This window comes from Sapajus apella, unplaced genomic scaffold (genome assembly GCF_009761245.1).
Source record: "Sapajus apella isolate SASKATOON/1434 unplaced genomic scaffold, GSC_monkey_1.0 scaffold25, whole genome shotgun sequence".
NCBI classification, from domain to species: Eukaryota; Metazoa; Chordata; class Mammalia; order Primates; family Cebidae; genus Sapajus; species Sapajus apella.
In genome coordinates, this window is record NW_022436965.1 from 8,596,819 (window position 1) to 8,624,337 (window position 27,519).

Here is a 27,519-nt window from a genome sequence, read left to right on the forward strand (position 1 = left end):
TTTGTAGTTTTAGTAGAGACGGGGTTTCACCATGTTGACCAGGATGGCCTCGATCTCTTGACCTTGTGATCCACCCACCTCCGCCTCCCAAAGTGCTGGGATTACAGGCGTGAGCCACCGCACCTATACCCCTCACGTGATTGTCAATAGGCACACTCTCCTCCCTACTTATCTCAACTCACTAAATCTAAAACTTTGAGATGTTACAGATGCCTGATTTTTTTTTTTTTTTTGAGACAGAGTCTTTCAGTGTCTCCAGGCTGGAATGCAGAGGTGTGATCTCGGCTCACTGCAACCTCTGCCTCCCGGGTTCAAGTGATTCTCCTGCCTCAGCCTCCCGAGTAACTGGACTACAGGCCTGCGCCACCACACCCGGCTAATTTTTTGTATTTTTAGTAGAGACAGGGCTTCACCATGTTGGTCAAGATGGTCTCAATCTCCTGACCTCATGATCTGCCTGCCTCGGCCTCCCAAAGTGCTTTTTTTTTGAGACAAAATCTAGTTCTGTCACCCAGGCTGGAGTGTAGTGGTACATTCTCAGCTCATTGCAACCTCTGCCTCCCAAGTTCAAGTGTTTCGCATGCCTCAGCCTCCTAAGGAGCTGGGATTAAAAGTGTGTACCAATATGTAGAATTTTAAATTTTGTATTTAAAAATACAAAATTTTTAAATTTTTATCAGGACAGCATTTTGCCATGTTGGCCAAGCTGGTCTTGAACTTCTAACCTCAAGCGATCTGTCCTCCTCAGCCTCCCAAAGTGCTGGGATTATAGGTGTGAGCCACTTCCTGTGGCCATGGGTGCTAGACTTGTTTTGCTTTACACCCACTCAAATCTGTGCTATTGACAAAGCCTTTTCAAAATCTCTCCTTTTTTATTTCTTTAGCCCTAACCTTGGTTGTCATTTAGAGGGGAGTAGTAAGTATAGTCCGGATGTCAATTGGAAGCCCAGAATAAGTCCCAGTTAGCGATCCCTGGCACCCTCGCCATAGCACGCTTTAGTTCCCCTCAGCCTTCCAGGTCTAAAAACTCAGTAATGCCAGTGCCCCAAATTGGACATAGAGGGAAATGAGTTACATGAGCCAAGTCTCTGGAGATGGCTATATACAGCATTACAGTAAATCAGCCTTGCAGTAAAGTCCCCCGAGTTGCACATTCGTCCCTGGTACGGACTCTCCAGGCAAGTCAGTACGTGGTTGGAAGAGGTTTTGGTGAGCCTGAAACTGAAGTCGTAAGCTAGTGGTGTGATCCAAAGGGAATCAAGCTGTGATGGCCCATCTCCACCCAGACGGTCCTATCTCCCCTGCCCTGGGTGGTTCTGAGTAAGCACTGCCATGCTCCAGCCTTGCCAGCCATCGTGCCGGTGACTTGTCCTCGTTACCATGCTGCTTAACAGCGCTGGCATCACCTGGCTCCTTTGGAGCCACTCCATTCATTTTGATCTGAACAACTGCCTTGTAATATAAAGTGCTGAGTTTTATTAGCCGAACCCTTGCAGGTTTGGGGGTCCCCCACTCTTATGCCCACCTTGCCCATTTGTTGGCTGATTAGCCAGTCTCACCACCTCTAGAAAAGCCCTTCCACAGACAGTGTCTCAGGAAGTCCTCACAATGAGCTTGGGAAGCAGGTAAAGCCTGGGTTACCACTCCTATTTTATGCTCCTATTTGGAGCCGAGGCTCAAGAACAAAAACAAAGCAAAACGACAACAAAAAACAGTTATCCAAATTGCCGTAGCTTGCTGCAGCTGATGTGCCCCAGGGCCAGGCCTGGGACTGCGTCTCCTGACTTGGGGGTCCCGTGGTTTCTCTGCCACCTGCCTCCCTGTTCTTTCTCCACTGACGTTGCCAAGATAAAAGTTCCCACTCCCTGCTCAGAGTAGAGTGAACTTCCTAACAATGGGTTTTCAGGCTGCCACTGGCATCTGACTCCTGGCTCCCTATTTCCCAGATTTTCCTTTCTCTCAGTCCGTCAAACCCTGCTCCCGTTCCGGCTTGCCTCTGCTGCAGCCCCTGCCTTGGCAGCACTGAGCACAGAGAAAACAAGTTCAGAGTGTGCTCCTGGGTCCCGTCTGAGTGCCTTTCCCCAAGCTTCACGGGGTATCAGTTTGGCAGGTCACCTTCTGCTGGCACAGGGCTCGAGGACCTTGAGATGGCGAGGCGGGGGGGAGGGATGACCAACTGAGAACTGAATATTTTCAATGCATGTTTGAGCCTCATTTCCATTTAAGGCTCCTCATTAGGCCACAGATGCACCACGGACCTGTTCTTCCTTTTGAGCTGGCACGGCCCAAAGCCCCATTAGCAGTAATGTGCACCAGGGGGACTCCAGGGAGAGGAAGAGGGCTGAAAGGGCTGGAGTTCCTGCTCCAATTTTTGAAGAAAAGAAGAGAATAAAAGGCCCATAAAACTCAGAAACACTTCTTCCCTTGGCTCATTCACATGGAAATGCAAGGCTGATGATCATGGACAAGGAGGTGATGGCCCCAGGAGCAGGGGTCAGGGTGACCTCCAGCTCCTCAACTCCAGCCCTGTGTGCACCAGCAGGGTTCACCCCCAAGCCACCAGTGCCAAATGGAAAAACTTTATTGTCATGTCTTTGGACACTTGGCAGGAAGTACCATGGGTGTTCCAATTATTAAACTAATAAGCACTCGACCTGGGACAGTCCTTTCTGGTGCACGTACTCCTAAGAGTTGGGTGCTGGGAAAATCCCTCATCATGCATGAGGTGCCCCTTTGATTGCTATATTCACGATATGGGGCAGAAGGAGGATAGCTCTAATGACTTTGGCACTGGCTCTCCAAGATTGTTCTGAAGGGTAGGTGTGTATGCAGGTAGGGTGAGCTCAGGCCCGGGAGGTGCCAGGGTTAATGCTGGGAAAGTTAGCTGTAGGTCTTGTTTCCTGAAGCCTAAAGAAGCAGATATTGAAATGACATCCATGATCTGCAACCTAACCTCTTGGTGACAGAGGCGATAGGGCAGTACTACCTTTGTTCTGTCATTCTGCTTGTTACTTAACCCGTGAACACGCCTGCCCTGAGCATAGCGTTACAGATGATGCACAGAAAAATGACAACCCTGGTTCCATTGGCACAAGCTTCACCTTCATTCACTGGAGTCTCAGCCCAGTGGTAAGAGACTGGGAGGCAGGCAGGGTGGTGGTAACCTTCCCATCTCTGAATTGGCATATAAGGGATTTGTCTATGGTTAACAGAGTTAAGACTCAAACCCTGGACTTCTGACCAACTCCAATACTTTTTTTTCCAAGAATTTACCTTCTGAAAAGATCTCAGGCTAACCCACATGGTGAGGATTGGGAAAGCACATCAAATTTGGACTGTGAGTAACTCTCAGTTTGAAGACAAGTTTCATGCCATCTGGGTTTCCCAAAGAACCACCAGTTACCAGGCTTTCAGTAGAGACCTAAGCTGAGACTTTCGTCTCCAGGGATAGGCTAACACTAACATCATCAAAACAGATGAGCCGTGTCCTTCAGTTTAGAAAGCTGACTTCCCCTGCAGTTTCACATTCTGCTCTCTAGCTGGGGGCCAGGTTTCTCTTCACCCTGCCACTCACCTGAGCCTCCCTCCGTGGCTGCTGACCTTTTTCTTTTCTTTCGCTGGGTTTATTGCCCTTCTTGCTGCCTTCTCCACGTTGCTATTTGAAGATGATTGTGGATGGAGACCAGAAAATTTTACATCAGCACTTTGTGTATATCGGAGAAAGAAAATTGAGAAAGGGAAGATGGCGCCAGGCGTCTGTCTGTTTCACCCTCAGCCAGGACAGCAGCCTCTTCCACTTGCCTCCTCCGACCTGCAGTCTGAATTCCATTCCTAGGACAGTGCTTGCCCCAGGGAGGAGACCTCCTTCTAGAGCATTCAATGAAACCGCAAGTGTACTGGTGTCCACAGTCAGCAGAACCTCTCACGACCATTGATCATATGCCTGGGGTCCTCTTATCTGTCAAACAGGAAGGGTGCTGTGGAGCTGCACCAGCCGGTGCGTAGCCTCAACAGCCTAGAGTGCTGCCTCGGGAATAGAGGGTCTTGGAAAAAGTGAGGTGTGGTTCCTCTACAGTGACACAGCTAGTCGGAGGCAAAACCGAGGCTCTTTTCTACTTGTGTTAATCTCTTTTTTTTTTTTTCCTGTAATGTGTATGATTGAAGGATTGAGAGGAATACCCTGCACCTTTTTCAAAGGGAAAATAAACTGTTCAAGTATCCACTCTTAAGGGAGAGGGGAGTGTGGTGTTGGACACCAGCATTTCCTTACAAGAAAATTGCCCTGCTAGCACAGGTGTGAGAAGACAACACCTCCCAGGGCATGCAGTCAGTGCCGTCACCTGCCTTAACTCCCCAAGGTGCCCTCCTTGCATTTAGCTTTCTCTCCCACATTGACCTTCTCTGGAGAATAAAAGTTATGAAGAGTGAGGAAGTGCATGTGATTTGTACTGGGTCCCTGGATCCACACCCTCCTTCCCATCCCTGTTCCTCCAGGCTGGCTCCACTGTGGCCTAAATAAACAGAGGGTGGGGGGCCGATGAAGAAACCCAGAGAAGACCTGACTGCAGTCTGTGGTGTGGGCTGGCCTGGGTACAAGTCAGTGGAGGCACATTCCATCAGTTGAGCATAATAACTTCTGCAAGTGATACAGATTGTAGCCTTGTAGCCTAAGTTCTACAAAACTTCTTTAGAATGTTTTCTTTCTAAGCATGCTCAGCAAAGGCAGTTTACTATTAGTAATATGAATCACAGACCAGTCACAATGTTGTTGTGTTTTCAATATTCCCTATTTTCTTACACTAAGTCTCTGACCAGTATCAAACAAAACAAAACAGAAACAACTTCAGTTTGTATCATCCTCACCTAAATGAGTAAGTCTATGAAAAATGGCTGTTTCCATTTTAGCTTCTTTGGACACTTTGGAGCAGTTTTGGTTTTCGACTCTAGTCCTTCCCTTCCATAGAGCAGCCTTGTTAAAAGACTATTTTAGATCCCTGATTCTGGCTGCTGGTGAGAGCTACCAAGGGAAGCAGCCATCCCTCGGTGTCTGTCCCACCTGCAGGCCTAGACAGTGGCCTCCTCCACCTGCCTTCTCCAACCTGAAGTCTGCATTCCATTTCTAACACAAGGCCTGCCCCAGGGAGGGGAACCTCCTTCCAGAGCATTCTTCCCTACAGTTCCTGATGGCTGTGTTCTGAGGTAAAGTAAGGCTTGTACTCCATCTTCTTTTTTTTTTTTTTTTTTTTGAGATGGAGTTTCACTCTTGTTACCCAGGCTGGAGTGCAATGGCGCGATCTCGGCTCACCGCAACCGCCGCCTCCTGGGTTCAGGCAATTCTCCTGCCTCAGCCTCCTGAGTAGCTGGGATTACAGGCACGCGCCACCATGCCCAGCTAATTTATGTATTTTTAGTAGAGACGGGGTTTCACTGTGTTGACCAGGATGGTCTCGATCTCTTGACCTCATGATCCACCCGCCTCAGCCTCCCAAAGTGCTGGGATTACAGGCGTGAGCCACCGCGCCCGGGCTGTACTCCATCCTCTTTGCCAAGTATCTGTTTATCACTAAGCAAGGCAATTGGATGTTTTAAATGACCACTAACCAAATTCCCATGCAGTCCACATCATCCGGTTAATCGTTTTGAGCAGGCCGGGCATGGACAAGCCCTTGAAGGCGGTCAACACCTTCAATGAGGATAAATATCAGCATGCCCTTTTGCACCGAATGTGTGACACTGACCTTCAAGGATATGAGCTCTGCCAGGGTAGGAATTTTCACCTGCTTTTTCTCCAATCTATCCCCTAGATACACCTAGAATGCTACCAGAACAGTACCCAGATGAGTGCCAGGGACATAGTAGTATTCAAGAAATGATTATTACTTTTTCTTTTTTGCAATTTATTTAAATTTTATTGTATATATTTAAGGTGTGCAACATGACATTTTGATGTACACAGTGAAACGGTTACTATAGTCAAGCAAATTCACGTATCCAGCATCTCATATCATTACGCATTTTTTTTGTATGTGAGGCAAGAGCAACTAAAATCTACTCTTTTTTTTTTTTTTTTTTTGAGACAGAGTCTTGCTTCATCACCAAGGCTGGAGTGCAGTGGGGCGATCATGGCTCACTGCAACTTCCATTTTCCTATTTCAAGCAATTCTCCTGCCTCAGCCTCCCAAGTAGCTGGGACAACAGGCATGCACCACCATGCCCAGCTAATTTTTTGTGCTTTTAATACAGACGAGGTTTCACCATTTTGGCCAGGATGGTCTTGATCTCTTGACCTCGTGATCTGCCTGCCTCTGCCTTCCAAAGTGCTGGGATTACAGGCGTGAGCCGCTAAAATCTACTCTTTTAGCAAAAATCCCCAATATAATCCAATACTATTAGCTGTAGTCTTCATGCTATACATTAGATCTCTAGACTTGTTCATTCTACATGTCTGCTGCTTTGTGTATTTTGACCTTAATCTCCCTATTTCCTTCCTCCACCTGCTCTTGTAGTTACTGTTTTATTCTCTATTTTCGTATATTCAACTTAAAAATATTTCATATGTGAGATCACATAATATTTCTCTCTGTGTTTGATTATTTCACTTAGCATAATGTCCTCCAGGTTCGTCCATGTTTTTACAAATGGCATGATCTCATTCTTTTTTAAGGCTGAATAGTATTCCATTGTGTATATGTACTATAGTTTCTTTAGCCATTCATCTGTCAGCAGACACTTTGATTATCTTTGCATTGCAAATAAGGCTGCAATGAATATGGGGATGAATATATTTTCTTCTCTTTCAGGTATTTACCCAGAAAAGGGATTGCTGGCTCATCTGGTAGTCCTATTTATTATTTCTTTAGGAACCTCCACACTGTTTTCCACAGTGGCTACACTAATCTACATTATTACCTACATTCTCCCCAACAATGTAATAAGGTTCCCTTTTCTCCCCACCCTCACAAACACTTGTTATCGCTTGGCTTTTTGATAATAGCTGCTCTAACAGTTGTGAAGTGAGACCTCATTGTGGTTTTGATTTGTATTTCCATAAGATTAGTGATGATGAACATCTTTTCATATGCCTGTAGTCATCTGTATTTCTTCTTTGGAGAAATGTATATTTAGGTCTATTTTTTGATCAAGTTATTTATTTTTCTGATGTTGAGTTATATGAGTTCTTTATACATTTTATATATTAACTTCATATCAAATACATGGTTTGCAAATATTTTCTCCCAATTTATAGGCTGACTTTTTATCTTCTTGATTATTTTCTTTGCTGTGCCAAAGATTTTTAGTTTGATGGTGTAGTCCTGTTTGCTTATTTTTGCTTTTATAGCCTGAGCTTTTGGTGTGATACTCAAAAAATCTTTGCCAAAGTGAATGTCAAGGAGCTTTTTCCCTGTATTTCTTCTGGGAGATTTTCAGTTTCAGGGCTTACCTCTGGGCCTTTTATCCAATTTGAGTTTATTTTTGTGTATGTGTAAGACAAGGTTCAATTTGATTCCTTTGCATGTGGAAATCCAGTTTTCCCAGCCCGTTTGTTTCCACATGGGAAATTCTATCCTCATTGTATTCTCCTGGAGGCCATGTCAAAAGTTAATTAACCATATATGCTTGGGTTTATTGCTGGGCTCTCTATTCTGCTCCACTCATCTATGTGCCTGTTTTTATACCAGCACTTTTTTGATTACTGTAACTGTATAATTTTAAGTAAAGTAGTGTGGTGCCCCAACTATGTTTTTTCTTTCTCAAAATTGCTTTGATGATTCAGGGTCTTTGTGGTTCCATACAAATTTTAGAACTGTTTTTTCTATTTCTTTGAAGAATGCCTTTGGAATTTTGATAAAGATTTCAATCTGTAGATTGCTTTGGGTAGTATGGACATTTAAAGAATATTAATTCTTCCAGGCCAGGTGTGGTGGCTCATGCCTGTAATCCCAGCACTTTGGGAGGCCCAGGTGGGTGGATCACTTGAGGTAAGGAGTTCAAGACCAGCCTGGCCAACATGGTGAAACCCCGTCTTTACAAAAAATAAAAAAAATTATCCGGGCATGGTGGCACGCACCTGTAGTCCCAGCTACTCGGGAGGCTGAGGCAGGAGAATTGCTTGAACCCAGGAGGTGGAGATTGCAGTAAGCCGAGATTGTGCCACTGCACTCCAGCCTGGCTCCTGGTGACACAGCAAGACTCTGTCTCAAAAAAAAAAAAAAAAAAAAAAAAAAAAAAAAGATAGGACTGTTTTCCTTTTTGGAGAAGTCATTATTTGTGTATAGAAATGCAACTGATTTTTATATGTTAATTTTGTATCCTGCAAAGTTACTTGATTCATTTATTAGTGCTAAGAGTTTTTTCTGGAGTCTTGGGATTTTCTACATACAGGGTCATGTATTCTGCAAATATAAATTATTTTGGTTCCTTCTTTCTGATTTGTGTCTTTTGTTTCTTTTTCTTGCCTAATTGCTTAGGTGAGTATGTCTAGTACTATGTTGAATAGAAATTACTAGAGTGGGCAGCCTTGTCTTGTACTGGAACTTAGAGAAGCTTTCCATTTTTCCCATTGATTGTAATGTTAGCTGTGAGTTTTTCATTAATGGCCTTTATTTGGGTATCAGACCGGTACCCAAATGAGTTCTAGGGCCACAGTATATACTTAAGAAATTTTTAAAAATTGAGCTAAACTTTCCTTCTGGTGAAATGCACTGATCATAAGTATACTATTCAAAAAATTTTGAACAAATGTATACCCCTATGTTACCAGTGCCCTTGTATATGGAACATTTCCATTATCCCAGAAAGTTCCTGAAGACTATCATCACCCCTGAGGCTGCTATGCTGGAACGTAAGAAGAAAGTTAGTTTTCACTGGAGCATGAATCTCATTGAAATGAATCTGAGAGAAAAATTGTAAAATCTAAATCAAAAAAAGGTTGGGGGGAGTCACACAAAGCTAAGAGCTCCAAGTTGTTCTTGTCCTAATCTTATCTGCCTCCTACCCAGAATCCCACTGAGGTATATCTTGGACCGTTCTGCAGTAAAACCTGGTTGCTTTTCTGAAGCTTTCCAGAATTTCTGTCTAGTGAACAGATGGCATTGTTTTCATACAAAGAGCAAAAGAATTTCATGTATTCAAACACCAAAAACTTGGAAAAACACAGAGAGCATGAGTGGTTATTATAATAGGGGAAAGAACATGGTATGTCAGCAGAGAGCTAGACTCTGTCCAAAGAAAGAATCCATTTGAGTCCTTGGTCGGTCATCTGGACTCTGCAGGGGAGTGTCAAAGTTGAGGACTGATGTGCTACACAAAGATGTGCACTGATGTGCTAAAACAGGTGCAGGCCTGGCTAGGGTTTCATTTACAAGGATGACTGAATTGTTCTTTCTATATACAAAGTTCCTATTCTATGATTGCCCTTGAAAAAATGTCCAGTCCCTGCCTCCAGGGCTTGCAGCATGATGGTGGAGACAGACTTATAATAGAGCCACATAGAATATGAGAACAAAGTGTAGGGGCTCCTAACTCAGCCTGCAGGAATCAGAGGAGGCTCCTGGGAAGGTGATGCCTGAGTGAGGCTTATGAGGTGGCTGGAAGCTGGCCAGGGGAGGGGTAGTAATGAGGTAACGGACAAGATGAAGGCTTTCCAGCCTAAGGGGACAGGGTGAGCAAGGGCATGGAGGCCCCAGGAGCAGGGTGAGTTCAGGGAGGTCATACAAGCAGTTTCCCGTGGCTGGATAGGACAGGGAGTAGCAAAACGTGAGGCCAGAGATGCAAGCTAGGTGTTCGAAAATATCTGAATATAGGGAAATATCTGAGCACATCATTATACAAGTTCATGCAAATCACTTGCAAAACAAGATGTATCCTGTCAATAAACCTATTCATAAGGTTGAGAGGGTGGACACATTGGTAGTGGAACTTCACTGCCAAGATCAACGGTTTGCATGCAGGAAGAATTATTTATGCATTTATTTAATCTAATCACATATATACAGCATGTGCTAAATACCAGGCACTACAGGCCCCATGATAAATTCTATATTCCTAACACAATGACTAGCACTTAGCAACTCTGTCCAAAGTGAGCATGCCATAGCTGATTGTTGAAGGAATAAATGAATGAGCAATTTGTGCTTTTGCCCAAAGAGTTTACAGTCTAGTGGGAGAATCAGAGAGGTAAGCAAATTATAATCTATCAAATTATCATACTTAGGATAGGGCTGGGAATTCATCCTAAAAACGCCTGCAAGTGCCAGGCAAGCAGAGTAATGAAGTAGAAAACATCTCCAGGTGTAAGACAATAGGGAACAGTGGAGAACACTGCAAGTGGTGAGTATGAGCCCATTCTACAGGGGAACATCTGCTACTCAATTCCAAATCGATTAGGATCAAAAGGAGCAAGAAATGTGTATTTTAGTCAAAGGAAATGTTATTTTCTAAATTGGTTTGCTCCCAGATGCTCAGGATTCCAGTAGAATTAGCCTGGTACCTACATGGAGGTAATGGCACAAAGGAGGCAGTGGTTAGTAAGAGAGAGGCCTGACAAACTTCATTTCTGGATGGACATGGTATGGGATTCAGTGGCTTCCATAATCAGAGGGGGACACCACAGCCCTCAGTGCTAAGAGGGTAAACCGTGTCAGGTGCTGCCAGCATCCAAGACCCCTGCTCCTTGGTAGCCCTTCGGGCTCCTGTGCACCTAATGAGGCCCTAACTTTAAGTCAGTCTCTGACCTTCTTAGGTCTGGCCCAGGCTCCAGAGCAGCTCCTCCCCCAAACTGCCACAGGATCTGTGTGGCAGTGGCTAATTCCCTGGCCATGGGGATCTGTTTGGGGCTGTTTGTTTTGCAGAAGAAAACAGAAGGCTTTAGTGTATCGGAATCCTGCCCCTCCTCCTGCACCAGTGCCTCCCCCACCACATGAAAGCTGCTGAGCAAACAGAGAAATCAAAGATGATTATACGCTGCTGGAAACCCGTGTGCTTCCGCCTGGCTGCGTCTCCCTGCCAAACTGTTATGTAAGCCACAGCCCCACTTAGGCCTGGAATCAAACAGAGATGCCATTGAGAGCCCTCCCTTGACCCACTCATCACCTGCAGCCTGGCTCAAACCATGTCTCACCTGGAGTAGACCTACCCAGGGAGGGCCATGCACGATGTGTAGCTGGCAGGTGGCTTTTCCATTTGTTTTGGGATTTCCCTCTCTCCTTTCCCATCCAGCACAGAGGTATGGGTGGGTCAGGACCAGGCATTTACTTTGGTTAGATTCCAAATGACTAAGATATTTTATAATGGAAAACTCCATTTGACAATCCCAGGGAGTTGAGTATTTTTCACCCTCATAAGTGAATAATTCACTTTGGCTGTCTAGATACCAGAGCTGAACAAGTAGCTCTGGAGCCTGAGATGACCTCCTCACCAGAAAGGGCCTACCCACACTGCTCTGATGATCAGTACTTACTTCTATTTAGCAATTCTGGGCATCTTCCTCAGCCCCAAACCACCTACATGGACTTATAAGAGCTGTTCCTTAAATGCCTCAGTGACTTGGGTAAATGAGCTGAATTCTCAGGGCTTTAGTTTTTTCTTTCTGCATCGCAGGGTGAGGAATACTCAATGGCTCCACAATAAGTGTGCTAGAAGTTTTAAGTGCTAATATTGGCTTTTGGACACTGTTATAATTACATCTGAAGTGAGATGTCAGGCTCTTTGGTGTTGACAGTGCCCAAGTGTTTATGCTCGTATCTATTCAATGCTGAAATTCATTACTATCTCCCTTTTGCAGCCTTAACTGACTATGCGCCAGTGTGAGGGGCTCAAATCTCAAGTAAAAGAGGTCTGAACTTTGGAGCAGATAACACCTGTACTGGAGCTATATCTTGGTCTTTCAGAGACTATGCGGCCTTGTGCTCTGGCCAAAACTGTGCTAAGTCCCTGGAACCTCCAGGTTTCTCTTAATTTTCCTACATTTAATCAGAAACGCATAAAGATTCCAAGAGGGCCAGTCCTGGCTTTGGAAAATGATTCACCATCTTCCACTTTACACTTGTTCCAGTCTGGAAAGGGTGAATAGGAAACCCTTTGCTGTTCGGTGAGATTGCCCCAGGAATGAGGAGCTGGGCTGGGGTCTCTGGGCCCTTGACTCTTTTCCCATCAATGCTGGGGGCCGGGGCACCTCAGAAGCCAAGACGTCTGCTAGTTGTTGGACTCATTCACTCTTGATGACCAAGGTACTGTATCTAGTCATTGACACAGATATCTCTTCCTGAGAAGATGAATAGCAGGTTCATAGTCCTTGCACAGGCATTTAAAAAATGCACAAACCGAAGAAGAAATTGCGTTGTCTAGATCCCAATCCCTAGCAAGACTAGTCAATAGGTCCCAGTATCCAGACAAGAGAAGGGATTTATGGGAGCACACCATAAGCACATGGCAGGGAAAGAGAACACATTCTAAACGTCCTGAGAACTGGTTTTACCAAGCACCGCGGCCATCATGTTGTGAAAGTAATAAAGCTGCCCTCCCATTGTCTGAATCTGAATAGGGGAACCAGCCTCCAAGTCCAGCCCCCTTCTTCAGGGAAACTTTGCTTCTCACTGTGCTTCAAGATGACCTTTGGCTGCAAACAAAAATGTGAGCCTGCATTTGGTAAAGCCTGGGTCTTTTCATTCTTCCCAGCTCTCCCGGTCCAGAGGGATAAATACCCCTGCTCCTAACACCCAGTGGTCTCTGTGAATGAGCTCATCCAGTCCCTGCTGGCTTTCTGTAGAGTAAGGAAACTCATGTTGACCAGCCTTTCTACATTGTTATGTCTGTCTGTCTGGCTATCTACCTATCTATCTATCTAGACATATAGCTATATATGATTGATATATAATATAAAGCTATATATGTATTAAATTTATAAAGATAATGCTGATGTTGTCGGGGCAGGAGCCTGAGAACTGAGGCTTTTTGCATCCCTTTCTCTCTCTGTCTCCTCCTGAGATCTCCACCTGGAGAAAGGGGATGAGAGCAGAATGAAGTTGAATATCTTGACTAAGGGAGGTGGTTTCTTCATCAGACATGCTCCTCGGAACCTTGATGGTAGTTGGAAGCTGGAGCAGGAAGGTAACAGGGAATAGCAGCCTAGTTAAAGCATGGAGCCTGCCTCAATGCCACCCTCAGCTACTCCACAAATGGGGCACAACTAGAACAGGATGTTTAGGACCAGAGAACATTTTCACATGCCTGCAAACAAACAGAGTAAAATGACTGGTTATCCTATCTGCTGATTTGTGAGATCAGCCCCTTGGAAGCCTTTTCTTCAATCCCAGGCATTATGACTGAATTCAACAACTCTTAAGAGATGGACAGAGGAGCTTGAGTCAGGATCGTGGGGTTCAAATGGCTACAATTCCCAAAGATGTAAATAACAAAGTTTAAAAAGTATGTGATCATTTTTGTCAATTATGTTTTCTCTATAAAATAAAAAAATAAACTTCAGGAATCACTGACCTATGTATCTTAGTATTTAGAGTTACATTAACACGCTGGTATATAATTGTGGAGCTTCCATACTAACGTTAGGCATTAATAATTACTACTCAGTTTAATCTAGGCCATAACGTTATATACAGTAAATTGTTTCCAGAAGTTTCTAAGAATAATTCTGAAATATGCATGTGGCTGTGAAAAATGAGGTTTTGCTTTTTTAATAAAAAATAAACTTTTTTTCTTTTTTCTCATCCCCCAACTTTATTGTTTTACAACAGTTTTAGATTTACAGAAAAATTGCAAGGATAGTACAGAGCTCCATGTACCTCTCCCTCATTTTTTCCTATTGATAATGTCTTACATCTTATAGGACTATGCTACATTAGTTATGATTAACAAACCAATATTGATACATAATTGTTAATTAAAGCCATACCTCAGAGAATGGAGATTTCACAGAAAGTTGGCCTTGAAACTTCCCTGAGGTCTCTAAACTCAGGCCTTTCATGTGGCGGAGAGAAGCCTTTGCCGCCTTTGGAGCCCCATCGCCATTCCGGACTGCCTGCTGCCTTCCCAAGTTCTTTCTGCAAGGGGAAAAATGTTTTCTGGTCAGAAAACTTGGTTATCCATTGTAGAGCCACAATCATGAGTCTTTCTTTTAAGTTGTTCTCAAAAGCATTTTGCAATAACAGTGGAGTGAATTGGCTAAGAGTGGTGATTTTGGAATCAAATAGGTTGAAACCCAGTTCTGTCATGGATAAGCTGTTGTTTTATCAAACTTTATTGTTCTCATCTGTAAAGTGGAAATGATAATAGTGTCTTCCTCATTAATTTGCTATGAGTATTGAATAAAAAGTTTCAGAAGCACCCAGTACCATGCCAGGCATATAATACTAGTTCAATACTGGTAGCTTAAGAGGTGAGCTCTTTTTAAAAAGCAGTTATGACCAACAAGCTAATCAATGAGTAATCTAGACCAGTTTGATGAAAAATAGCTTTTCCAACAAAGATCAGCTTCAAAGAGCAGTAGGGAGAAGAGACATCGTTGTGGAAGCATACATTTAATTGCCTGAAGAATTCTCTTCACATTGGAAAGAACAAGGCAAGTATAGGGACTACTTGTGTGAAACCATGTGAGGAATCCCAGCCTGGGCAACGTGGTGAGACTATCTTTACAAAAAATACAAAATTAGCCAGGCGTGGTGGTGCATGCCCCCAGTCCCAGCTACTCAGGAGGCTGAGGTAGGAGGATTGCTTGAGCCCAGGAGGTCAAGGCTTCAGTGAGCCGTGATGGCATCACTGCACTCCAGCCTGGGTGACAGAGCGAGACCTTGTCTCAGAACAAACAAACAACACATGTGAGGAGGTGCTCACAGGGCTTTTTCTGCTTTCCCATTCTGCTTGAAAGATTAAGGTATCAGTAAAATAAGGTATCAATAAATAAGATATCTCTATTAGAGGCATTATTGAGGGACAAATGATGTCCCAGAGGGAATTAGGAGCATTATGGAGACCTGGCTCCTTCCTTCCCATCCCCACCTCCTCCCTCACCACCTCTTCCAGCTCGCAGTCCCGTAGGCTTACTGCAACACATCCGACAGGCAGGCTCTCTGGACTGGCCAAGCCCTTTCTTGCTCTACTGCCCCCTGGGTGAGCCACCACGCCCACACCTGGCTCTTCATCGAAACTCAGCTCGGCTATCTCCTCCTCTGGAAACCGTTCTCCCGTCACCATCAGTCTGGTCACCACATGCTCCCATAGGCTCCCTCGGCTCAACCAACTTCATCACCCCTCTGCCTCACTCCGTTGGGAGTTCCATAGGTATGCAAGCCTCGCATGGCACCTGGGATGTGATGAGAGCTCACAAAATGTTGCCTCATGCCTATTCTCCGAGCATCTGCAAGCCCAGGGGCTTTTGATGCTTCCCTCAAACGCTGAGGTGGAAACAGTTGGGGAGGCACGTAGATTTGGTGAACGTTGCCTAGCTACGCCTGAAGCATAAAGGAGAAAACTTTAAAGGTTTTCTCTATAAAGCATATGTATAGGATTAAACAGTAACAGATAAATTATTTCATGCAGTGGTTTCCAAGCCCCAGTGCAGGAAACAATGTTGGTCTGTTGTAAAGTTTTCCTAGGTTAATGGGGATTCTCTTCAAAAAATGGCCACTGGTCTTGTGAGGGTATTCAGTGTGGTGGGCAGGGGCTGCTGGCTGAGAATGACCACAGAGAGGGGGCCGCCCTGGAGCCCACTTCCTTCAGCAATCCCAGGAGAAATACTTGGTCTGTCCTAGCCCACCTTCCTAAATATTGTGACCACTATGATAATACAGTGGAGGCAGTAAAAGTAAAGCCATTCCTTTGAGGTCACACAGCTACTAAGTTTTGAAATTAAGATCCAGGCCCATCTATCTGACTCCAGAGCATTTAACCTCTGTATCCCTCAGCATCTGGCATTTTCTCATGTTGTCAGCTTGGTGCCTGGAAGAATACAGTCTACCTGTATGAGGTTGAGCTGACAAACCCAGGTTCATTTTATATGTACATGTATTTCCAGGCTTGATGGCATCGGTGCCCATTTATCATTTAGGAAGCATTTTATCCCACCTAATTGCCTTCCCTCTTCCGATGGGTCCCTCTGGGACTGGGTAGGAAGGCAAGGTTTCAGGGTGGATACAGAAGTATCTTAATACTTTATAATACCTGCTGCATAGTAGACTCCACTCTGCACCTAAGCTTCCAGTAGCATTCTTAGAGGTAGGATTAGTGCCATGGATTAAATAGCTCTGTAAGGGACTCCAGAAGTCTCTAAATAGGTAAATTGGACAAGAGCTTTGTATTTCTTTAAATAGATAAGAAGGGCATTGCTGGAATTTGGTAAATGTTTGTAACATATAAGATTATTTGTTATTATCTTGGTATTTTCTTGACATAAAATTGTCTTATATAAAATCCCTAGTGTAAGACACTCATCATTTTTTGATTAAATTTTTAGCACCTCATGGTTTATAGGGCAGTGCTATACCTGCAGCTGCAGGACAGATTCCTATGCAAAGAGGCCCTGGCAGCTAAGTATTGTCAGGGCGTGACTCCACACACAGCCCTGAGCAGTGCGGGCTGAAGAGCCCCTCAGCTCCATCGCGCCAGCCGGCTGTGTTGAGGAAGGTGCTCCCCGATCCCGCCGAGCAGCTGCACTAGGGGAAGCCGTTGCTATTTCTGTCAGGATGATCATCCCAACTGACAGCATTCCTTCCCTCTAAGGTGGCGAGCTAGCTCAGAGCAACTATGAGCTGATCCAGAAATGAAGACCCATCAAGCAGCCACAGAAACAGACAGAAGCCGAAGGCAGACCCACACCTTCCCTCTGGCTTCTGCTGCTGGGGACCCAGAGTGAGTATAGCTTTGCTGTTGCCTCCCTGGGAGTTTATTCTGTGGTTTTGGCACAACGCGGCAATCTGGGGGAGAAAGCAAAGTCTATGGATATGGTTGCCTTTTCTCCTCTAAGCCAACGAGTGCCTTGTTTTTCTGTGAGCCTGCCACTGTGGGAAAATTGCTCGAGTGTAAAGTTTCCCTCTTTGTCCCGAGCGCACTTCATTTACCAGCGAGCCAAGCTGGGAACAGAGCCGCCTCTCACACAGCTCATGAATGACTCCATTTTCTCAGGGCAGCCTGTGCCTGCCCATTGTCTAACTGTCATGGCCTCTTGTATAGGTGTTCCCTGCAGTCCAGGCTGTTACGTAAGGCCTGGGCAGGGAACACTGCGTGAGGGCAAGAGAGATCAGAGAGAGGAAAAACCCAGAGGGGAACCAAGACCAAAACATCTTCCTGGAGAAGAAGGGGGGGAAGTGCTAGCCATTTGTCAGCTCTTTTCCTCTGGCTTGCTTGCCTGAGTGATAAACTTTGGTTGCTGGCATACGGAGCCCCGTGCTGCTCCAGGAGCACTTCCCTTTACATCTACAGACAGGACATGCTGTTCCTCTATGCCAGGGCAGCGGCACCCAGGTCCTCCCACAGGACTCTGACAGAAAATCTCTTATGGCCTAGGAGCAAAGGACTTTCCCTCGCCCCAGGCTTTCACTTTCTGTTTCTCCTTCTCCTGCTACGTCTTTGTTGGCTCAGGGATCTTCTCAGTTCTGCTCAGAGAAGCACACACCTTCTGAAGGCTCGCCTGTGGCGATTTCCTGGTAGTTCTGACTCTTCATCAGGCTCAGTGTTGAGAGGCAGCCATCACCTGGCATCCACGAACGGCACCCTAACCCCCACAGCTGCATCACCTGGCTGCCACGCTCTAAGCTTATCTGTTCCCCATCATCCCTTTTGACCACACTACCAGCATTGTGAAATGAAGGAAGGTGAATGGGTGCATATCATTCTCTGTCTGCCTTGGCTTCCCCTCAAGCCTGTTCTGTAGAATACTTGCCCTGGGCCAGATGTGGTGGCTCATGCCTGGATTGCCAGCACTTTGGGAGGCTGAGGCAGGTGGATCACCTGAGGTCAGGAGTTCGAGACAAGCCTGGCCAACATACTAAAAATACAAAAATTAGCTGGGCATGGTGACAGGTGCCTGTAATTCCAGCTATTAGGGAGGCTGAGGCTGGAGAATCACTTGAACCCAAGAGGTAGAGGTTGAAGTGTAATGAGATCACGCTATTATACTCCAGCCTGGGGCCTGGGTGACAAGAGCAAAACTCTGTCTCACCCAAAAAAAAAAAAAAAAAAAAAAAGAAAAAGAAAAAGAAAAAAATACCAGCCCTGGAGCCACAAGAAGAGACTTTACAACAAGTGAAATAGGATTCCCCGGGTAGATATCATGGGGGAACGCTATATATTCTCCCCCACTCTTAGAAAGTCACAATGCATATCAGACCCCGAAATGTTTGCAGTAAAGAACAAATATCACTTTGTTGTGACATTTTCCCAACTTACTGGATATCTGGTCTACAAGCTCCATGAAAACAGGGAGCTGGCCTATTGTTCATGGTTGAATATCTACTTCATAGCTCTGTGGGTGTCCACTAAGTGTGTTAAATTGAAGTGAATTTAACTGAATCTTTATTCCAAGTTGTATCTGTTAACCCCACAGAATTAAGGTCCCGCAGAACAAACTTTGGCAAATGCTGGTTGATACCATGCACTAATTCTATCAATTACAGTGATGAGGAGGGAACAGGCACACAGGGAGACACACATGGAAGCTTTTCTGTTCCTCACATAAGAACAGGCTGCAGGAGATTGCTCTGTCCCTAGCTCTTTGAAAGAGCCTGGCCTGCCCATGAGCCACTCCACAGGGAAGAGGGAATGTGCATGTTTCTGGTGCTCACGCAGACCCCTTTCTGACTCGTCCCCTGTCCTCTCGTTTTGCTCGCCTATTCTTTGATCCCTTGGCTTTGGAGTCTGCCACACAGGAGGTTCCTCTGATCTGATGCTTCTCTTTATTATTTAAAAAAAAAATGGCCAGGTGAGGTGGCTTACACCTGTAATCCCAATACTTTGTGAGGCCGAGGTGGGTGACCCACCTGAGGTGAGATCAGCCTGGCCAATGGTGAAACCCTGTCTCTACAAAAAATACAAAAATTAGCTGGCATGGTCACAGGCACCTGTTATCCCAGCTACTTGGGCTGAGGCAGGAGAATCACTTGAACCCAGGAGGTAGAGGTTGCAGTGAGCCGAGATCATGCCATTGTACTCCAGCCTGGACGACAAGAGGGAAACTCTGTCTTAAAAAAAAAAAAAACTCATTAAAAAAACCCAAACAAAACCAGAAATCTTATCTTAGGCTTGCTAACTGTAGCTTAGTTAGGGGTAAGAAAACCCTAGATTTGAATCCAGATTTGGCCATTTTGTGGCAGTGAGATGTTTTAGAAATGTCTTGGGCCTATCAGAACCTCATTCTCCACTGTGTAAAATGAGGATAATAACATGTGCCTCATAGAGTTGTTGTGAGAATTAAATGAGCATGTACGCCTTGCACAGTGGCTGGTATTTGGCCAGCACTCGGCACATGGCTGCCATTACTACAATTGTTCCTTCCTTTTCAGCTCCCCGCATTGCCTGCTGCCTGAGTTTGGGCATCTGCCCAACTCCAGGTGAGCCTCTTTCTCCCTCTGCTGGGTTAGCTCCATGAGACCCAGCTGGGTCTCTGGTTCAGCTTTCCTCTGCCTCTGGGAACTTCTCTCCTCCCTCCTCATCGGTAGCTTCTTGGACTCATCCTTTTTACCACTTTTTAAATCTCTCTTTGGGGCCCCTACAGAAGGAAATAAGCCTTTATTAGCGGAATGTTTTGTAGTTTACAAGATTCTAATATAGCACCTCACTTAATCCTCATCATAATGCCCTGCAGACTGAGTTATCTGTCTACAGAGGAGAAAAAATGTGACTCAGTGACTTCATCACTCACATAGCAATCAAACACCAGACGCTGGATTGGTACGCAGGTCTGACTTCAGATGCAGCATCTCTGTCAGCCCTCACCACGGCTGCCACCTGGGTAACTGTGAAGCATAGCCCTGTCCTCCTGACCCCAGGATCCTGCCACCACCATCCACTTTCTACCTCCACTTAGGATTTGGCACAGCTGTAAAAGAGGCCTGCAGGGAGAGGACATGGGGTGAAAGAAAGAGACAGAGGAGGAACGTGGAGGAAGGGAGACCAACCAATCCTCCAGCCACATGTCCAAGATTCTGGTCCTGCTTCCTGACCCAAGGGTTCTCAGTCCCCATTTCCAGGATAGTAACACATCAAATGCCCACACCTACACCCAGGAACAGCAAACAAAGATAATCAGTGAAACACACAGAAGAAAAATCTGATTAGCATATTTGACAGTATAATATAAGGAACCTGTCACATTGTCAATGGGTAAAACACCTCAGAAACATCTAGGAAGACTTGTTTAGTCCTTGTTCTGTTGAGAAGAATACACACACACACACACACATATACACATCCCTAAGGTACTGAAGTAAATAACAAAGGGATCTTCCCTGTTAGACGTTCTTTATATCCCATCTGAAACAAATGTACAAGACCTAGTGACACATTCTAGGTCATGTAGGGATCTAGGACGCATTTGTCTCTGTAAATCACAGAGCCTGCGGATGTGGGTTCCTGTGAAGGAAAACATGGTCTGGAGCAGTAAGCCGAGGGTAGCACCATGGACAGTCGCTCACCTGTCTTCTGATCATGGAGGCCTGTGCCCTAGAAATGTAGGAAGTAGCAAGGAGAGGAGAGAAAGGAAAGGGGATCTTCTTTTTTTGTAGAAAGAATCTTGCACTCCGAAAAGCAGGGCTGTCTTGCTCTTCTGTGGGGGTAGTGAATACCATTTTTGGAAAATTAGGACTGTGATACATATGTGTAAGAAAGGAATGGTCATCCCTTGCCCTCTGGTCTGGAGGTCCCAGGCATAGCCCGTCATACGCTTCTCTTCCTTCTGGACCACTTTAATTACTGTTTCTTTCTCAGGCACCCTGAATCTCCTGTATTACATTCACTCAGTAGCCTGGAAACAAAGAGTTTAAAACCCTCTAACGTCATTTTTGTCTGCCATCCAAGAGTGCATTGAGAACTTAAGTTTCTACTTTTTCACAGAAGAGGGATTAAATAATTCTTCTGGTCTGAGCCCAGGTCATTAGGGGTGTTCTCACTACATATTCCTGCATAAAAAACCTCTCCAAAAGTGTAGTGGCTTAAAACAGCATTTGTTTCACTCACAAATCTGCAGTTTTGGCAGGGTCTAGAGAACATAGCTCATCTGTGCTCACCTGGCGTCAGCTGGAGCTGCCCTGAAGCTTCATGCCACACATGCAAGTGAATGAGCCTTCAGAAGGCTCCAGCCCCAGCCTTTGACTGTCGGTTCACTGGGAAGATGTAAAAATGAGAGCCAAAATAGCTGGCGCTCACTGGGCCTCTCCCTCTCTCTCCGTGATATCTCTACATGGCCTTTCTAACATGCAGCTTCATACAGTTGGACATCATACAGAGCAGCTTAGTGTTCCCAAGCTGTGGGTTGCCTTTTTTAAAAAAATATATACACGGTTTCACTCTATTATCAAGGCTGCAGTACGGTGGTGCAATCTTGGCTCACTGCAACCTCTGCCTTTCGGGCTCAAGCAAGCCTCCCAAGTGACTGGGACTACAGGCATGTGCCACCATGCCTGGCTAATTTTTGTATGTTTAGTCAAGACAGGGTTTCGCCCTGTTGCCCAGGCTGGTCTCCAACTCCTGGGCTCAAGTGATTCACCTGCCTTGGCCTCCCAAATTGCTGGGATTACAGGCACGAGCCACTGTGCCTGGCCAGGTTGCCTTTTATAACCCATCGTTAGAAGTTACTCAGTATCATTTCCATGACATGATACTCATCGAGGCAGTCACAAGGCCCACCCAGGTGTGAGGGAACATGGGGTAGCAAGGTTCCAGCACAACATGTGAGACTGGAAATATAGCTGTGGACATTATTCGAAAATTCAACTTACCACAAGAGTTAAATCAATGGAGGGGACACAAAGGTACCGGGTTACTAGTTTTTGAACTGTCAGACACTGAACTAATGAACTTTTCTTCTGACTTTTGGGGGTTGTAAGTTGTAAGAGAATAAGCAATAAAACCAAATGGAGACCAAGGCATTTGTAAAAAGCTTTCACTCCCTTCTTCCCTGGGTTGCTTCTTCAAGTCACTGGCAATAGGCATCGCCATTACTGTTATAAAGCTAAGGGAAGCTGGGATTTTTAGATCAAAGGTGAGAAAGTAGATAGTGATCCTCAGGATTAATGGCAGGGGAAAGAGACCCTCACTAGCTGCTGCTCCAGCAACTGAAATCACCAACTAGGGAACTTCCCATTTCTGCTGAGAGAAGAGTTTTACTCTGAGAAACCAGGGACATGGTTCCATGACACAAATATAAGAAACTGGCTAGCATGAGGAATGGATACACCCATAAAACAACATAGGTTCCAATCCCACTAGGAAGGAAGGTAACATATTAATAACAATAACATATTAACAAATGGAGCACCATGCTACAGAGCAGAGTCTCTTTTGATGGAGAAAATGAAAAAATATCAAAGTATGTGAGGGCCCTGAAAAGAAAAAATGAGAGCTCAGTATCAACATGCCCATCTAGCCGTGTAAAAAAAAAGTCAGCTTTGAAAATAATATGATAATCACTCATTTATGAGCTAGAAAATATGGATCTTTATAATATTCATAGTTATAGATATTATTTAAAATTAAGAGAAAAATACATTGAAGGAAGAATAAGATAAACCCCACCCATTGAAATGACTAAGACACCTGGGCAATATAAATTCTAATTTTGATTAATAATAATGATTATTATTCAATTTAGTTTTTCAAACTGTTACTAAGGGCCTATTAAATGGCACCATTAAACTGGAGTACTTCAAGTTTCTTACAGATAAGTGAGGATGACAGTCATAAAAAACTGATTATATGGGGTTTTTTTGTTTTGTTTTTGCTTGTTATTTGAGATGGACTCTCACTCTCTTGCCTAGCCTGGAGTGCAGTGACACAATCTCAGCTCACTGCAACCTCCACCTCCCAGGTTCAAGCTATTCTCCTGCTTCAGCCTCCCAAGTAGCTCGGATCACAGGCACACACTACCACGCCAGGCTAATTTTTGTATTTTTTGTAGAGATGGGGCTTTACTATGTTGACCAGGCTGTCTTGAACTCCTGACCTCAAGTGATCTGCCTGACTCGGCCTCCCAAAGTGCTGGGGTTACGGGCTAATTATGTGTTTTGATGGAGCTTTGCCATAGGAGCACATGGAAGGGCCACTTGGACTATACTGAAGAGGCAGAAGGTGATTCTTGAAGAATAAGTAAAGTTTTAAACAGGTGGAGAAGTAAGGGAAGAGAAATTCATGCAGAAGGAACAGTAGGAATGCTTGGAAGTGTAATATGTTTGGCAGTTTTAGACCATGAGCCTCACAAAGGAGAACAGTGGGAAAGGAGGCTTGAGAGATAGGTAAGGGCCAGATTATGGAGAGTTTACCATCTGTGGCAAGATGCTTAGACCGTCTGTGGACAATAGGAAAGCACCAAAGGGTTTTAGGCAATGTTGTGTCGATGTTTGATCTCTTTGTGGGGATGGTTCAGAGAGGACAAAGGTGAGACCAGTTAGGAGGTCCATGCTGACCTCCAGGTGAATGGTGATGAGAACTCACATTAGAGCAGTCACAGTAGATAGGTCCAAGATGGTGACAAATGTGAGAAATATGTGGACACCAACTCACCAAGCTTGGCGATTTGGATAAGATGCAATAAGAGATGACTCCTAGGATTCTGGTACCAGCAACTGGGAGGATGTTGCAATGACAAGTAACAAACACAGAGGAGAATAAATGAGTAAGGGGAGAAGAGGTGCTGCTGAGTCTAGTCTGAGGCACGTTGAAGCTGGATTGACAGGAATAGATCCATCAACTATGTGGTACTGGACCACCATCTGCTAGTCCTCCCCAGTCCTAGGGACACCCAGAAAGAAACTGGGCTAGTCTTGAACTTGAGAATCACTTGTAATATTTGGGATGGCAGAACTGAGAATGGAAGCCCTGAATTTATAGATGTGTTACACAATTTAAAAACTTTATCTTGGAAAATAGAACCAGGAAGACACGCTGATGTACTAGATGAGGATTATTTTAGGTTGAGAAATACAATCCATGTAGAGACTATCTTCATTTGAATTTTATGTATTTCATCCTTTTACTTATTCTTTCTTTTACTTAACAAATACTGTCTGAACACATACTATGCTAAGTGCTAAGGATTTAAAAGTGAATGAGATATGGAGAACATCCTTAAGAGACTCACATTTGCATACTAAATTATTTTGACTTCTATAGCTAGCAGTGCAAAATTCTGGTTCCATATCGAACAATCTGTTTTTTCAGTTGAGGCAAAAGATGACTTAGTGTTAAAAGAGAACAAGACTTACAGCTAGCTAGGCTTATCTGAGCTATTCTAGATGCATTACCCTAGATAAATTAGTTGGCCTCGCCAAGTTTGAAAAGGCAAATTAATTCAGAGCAATTTTCCTATTGAAGATAACCAGAAACTTTTTTTTTTTTTTTAAATGAGACCTAACGAGAGAGAAGAATTACTGAACCAATTTGGAGGTTCAAAAAAGTAAATGGGAAGATAAGGCTGCTCTGTCCTGGGAGCATTTGGCAATTCATGAAAAGTTGGAGAAAGGGTAAGAGGCTAAATTAAGGCAATGGATTGTGGTCTAGGGCCTGCTGAGGTGAGGAGCGTTGCTGATAAATCTCCCCATTTCAAGTTGAGGTACTGAAGAAGAATGAACTTGAACTACATAAGGCTTCCTAGACACTTCAGTTTACAATAATTCCAACTGTCTGGCAAAAACAAATGGAAGTCCTTTCTCAATGAAGAATACATTTCTATAAGCAATTTTGCAGATACAATTATTAGCACATAATTTAAATATAGCCACATGAAGGCAGGCACAGTGGCTCATGCCTACAATCTCAGCACTTTGGGAGGCCAAGGTGGGGGAATCACTTGAAGTTAGCAGTTTGGGACCAGCCTGGGCAACATGGCAAAACCCCATCTCTACCAAAAATATAAAAATTAGCCATTCTCATAACCCGGTCTCAAAAAAATAAACACATAAAAATAAAAAAATAAAAAATAGCCACATGAAACAGAAACTATTACTAACAAAATAGAAGAAACAAGGACAGTAGAAACAGACCCACATGAAGACTTACAGATCTGCATAGAGTCTAACTATTTAAATAACCAAAAACATTTTTTTTTAACAGTCCAGAGGTCTTTTATTTTTTTTTTTTAACACCTATTATGCTGTGAATTCACAGGGAAGAGGTTCCAGCAGCTCAGGCTCCTTCCCACTGGTTGTCACAAAGCGTGCTTCTCTGGGTGGAGCAGGCTGGCGCTTCAGCTGAACCCAGGTCCCTTTCTCTTTGGCTTCTTTCTTTTTCTGATCATTTTCCTTCACATGTTTCAGGAAGCTATCTCAGCTCTTAGGGTGCTTGATGTGATCAACACATACATTAATTCTCTTGGCAAGAATCTTGCCCTTAACGTGTTTACAACAATGCCAACAGCATGCTGGGTAAGATTGTAGACTCTTCCAGTTTTGCCATGATAACATTTGTGGGGCATTCCTTTTTGAACAGTACCCATTCCCTTGATGTCTACAATATCACCTTTCTTATAGATTCGCATATACATGGACAAAGGAACAACTCCATGTTTTCTAAAAGGCCTAGAGAACATATATTGAGTGCCTTTTCTCTTTCCCTTTGTCTTCGTCATTTTGGCGAATTACTGGAAGATGGCGGTTCTGGCCGAAAGGCCAAAAACCTTTTATGATATAAACATGTTGTGTCAGTCAGGTTTCCAACCAGACACAGATGAAACCATCAAACTATGATAATATGAGGGATAATATTATTCTTTAACAAAGAAATGTATTAATTGCTGGGACTATTAACAAGGAGAAGCCTTTACCACCTGTAGGCTTGAAGAGTTGCAGGGAGGGAGGAGCTATCAGAATCTAAAGACAGAGAGTCAATGGTCAGGGAATGTGGCCAGCCCACAGTGACCCCACAGGAAGAGATCGGGTAGATCAGTACTGAATCTCACTTTCCTCCTTCCCTCTGGTCCTACTGGTACCTTCATTTAGCCAAACACAGCTAGAAGCTAGACGACAAGAAAATCCATTGATACAGTTCATGCAGATCAGTTTCCTGGAGAGACAGCAGAGTGGAGAGGGTAAAGATATAGCCATAGAGGTGAACTGAGGATACATCACATGTGCTGTTATTTTTTTCAAGAAAATAAATGATTGAGGATTTAGACAGCAAACTAGAAACTACATAAAAGAGACAAAAAGTTCTAGAATTAAAAATATATAGTAATCAAAATTAAGAACTCAATGAATAAGTTTGGTAAATTTTAAGACCCAACTGAAGAGAACATTTGTGAAGTGGAAGATAGATTAGAAGACAATCACAGAGTAAAGCATGAAGAGGAAAAGGATGGAAAGTCTACAAGAGATGGTAAGAGGTATAGAAGATTTAGTGAGAAGATCTAACATACTTGCAGTTAGAGTATCAGCAGGCCGATGAAAGAAATAATGGAAGCAAATCTGAAGACGTGGTGGCTGAGAAATTTTCAAAGTCCATGAAAGACAACTAGAGAAAAAGGGACAAATTACTTTCAAGAGAGCAACAGTGAGACTTAGAGCTGACTTCTCAGCCATGGAAGCAGTGAAATCACATCTTTAGAAGGCTGAAATAAAAAAGCTGCTCATCTAAAATGTTATGATCAAAATTTAAAAATCTATGAAGCATGAGGATTTCTTAAAAGATATTTTGTTTCATTTCGTTTTGAGGCAGGGTGTCTCTCTTTTTCCCAGGGAAGTAAGTCAAAGGGTACAAGCCTGCAGTTATGTCGGATGACGAAATCTAGAAATATAATGTACAGCATGAGGACTATAGTGAATGACATTATATACTACAAATTTGCTAAGAGTAGATTTTAGCCCCCCCCCACCCCAACACACACTCAACTATAGAAGGTGATAGATTAATTTGCTTAACTATAAGTAATCATTTCACTGTGAATATGTATATCAAGACAGCATGGTATAAAACTTAAATATATACAATAAAAAGGCACTGTTGGGGATAAGACCCACTTCATTATGATAAAGTTGAATTCAACAGGAAAATATAATTCTAATTTTCTACATACTGCTAACATAGCCTCAAAATATACACAAGAAAACAGAAAAACAAATTCACTATCACAAGTGGCAGACTTTTAACATACTTCTCACAGCAAATGATAAAACTAGCAGATAAAAATTATTAATCATAGGCCGGGCGTGGTGGCTCACGCCTATAATCCCAGCACTTTGGGAGGCAGAGGCGGGTGGATCACGAGGTCAAGAGATCGAGACCATCCTGGTCAACATGGTGAAACCCCATCTCTACTAAAACTACAAAAAATTAGCTGGGCATGGTGGCGCGTGCCTGTAGTCCCAG

The 27,519-nt window shown here is 44.0% G+C and overlaps 1 long non-coding RNA gene across 2 annotated transcripts in view; it reads left to right on the top strand.

Annotated features, from left to right (window-relative positions):
• LOC116560044 overlaps window positions 1-27,519 on the top strand; it is a 97,824-nt gene that overhangs the window by 67,383 nt on the left and 2,922 nt on the right. Inside the window, exons 1-2 of one of the 2 annotated variants that reach the window (XR_004272759.1) lie at window positions 8,445-12,630; window positions 16,732-16,860. This is a non-coding gene — a long non-coding RNA (uncharacterized LOC116560044). Of the gene's footprint in view, window positions 1-8,444; window positions 12,631-16,731; window positions 16,861-27,519 lie in introns of those variants that run through there. The other variant, XR_004272760.1, reaches the window with a different exon arrangement.